Here is a 1,180-nt window from a genome sequence, read left to right as displayed (position 1 = left end):
TAGAACAGTACGGAAAGAAAACTGATAAATACATGTGTATATAGTGTACCAAATCCCTCACAGAGTCAGCCTTGTTCCTGAACAACTTTTCACCAGTTAATGCCAAGTAAATGTAGGGAGCACTGGCCATCTGTGTGTGCTGACCTTGCAGAACAGATCTACCACTTCTCTGATCCCCAAACCATGGCCTTATGTGGTTTGTTCCACTTTATTCCAACTTGCAAAGCTTGGGAACAAAGGAAAATGTGACTTTATGGATCAACATAGGTGACAACACTGAAAATAATGAAGCAAGGGCCTCTGTCATCAGCTTTCCAGAGACATGAAAATACAAAGTGTTTTCACCTCATGTAGTACAAGAATACATTGTGTCTTGCTGGGGGCTGGCTGATATCTCACGGCTGAAATACTACATAGTCAGGAGGCTGAAATCTGAGGGTCAAGGTTTAAAGCCAGGTGGGATATAAAACTGAAAGACTGTATGATTAGCAAAAAGCCAAAACTATAGAAATGGTTCAAGTGTTAGAGCCTTCAATTGAAGCCTCAGTACCGCATAACAACAAAAAAGCCATTTAGTCTCATTTGGGGCCAAACAAAACATCCCTGTGAGAGAGTGTACTTAAAACAATGATGCATTTCTGTTCTAAGCTAGTGGAAGAGTAGAAAGCAGAGCAACAGTCTGCAGCCAAGTTCCTATATCAAGTTACTTGTGTCATTTACAAAATGATTAACTTCTGTGTGGCATGAAAGAGCACCCACCACCCTGCCAGCTAACGCAGGACTATTCCTCTGCCCACATATTTCCACTGAGCAATTTCATGTCTTAATAAATAACGTTCAGTATTTGCAATAGTCTGGTTTGATGTTTATAATTGCCATAACATTTCTTATAGTGCATTACCTGAAAAATTATAAGCTTTGAGTTTTCTGCTTCAACTTCATTTTTCCTCTATCCTTGTTTTTTTTGTTGTTGTTTGTTTGTTTTGTTTTGGTTTGGTTTTGGTGCCAGTAATGAGATTCAAACTTAAGGGCCTAAGCACTAGCTTTTTTGCCCCTTAGTTTTTTTGCCCACAGCTACCCTTCTGCCACTTGAGCCATAGCTTTATTTCTGGCTTTTTGAACAGAGATGGGTGAGAGATCACAGATTTTTGCTATACAGGACTGTATATACCCTGCAAGG

The sequence above is a fragment of the Megascapheus bottae genome, chromosome 9 (assembly GCF_031878675.1).
Source record: "Megascapheus bottae isolate mThoBot1 chromosome 9, mThoBot2.hap1, whole genome shotgun sequence".
NCBI classification, from domain to species: Eukaryota; Metazoa; Chordata; class Mammalia; order Rodentia; family Geomyidae; genus Megascapheus; species Megascapheus bottae.
Note: the sequence above shows the minus strand (reverse complement) of the source record.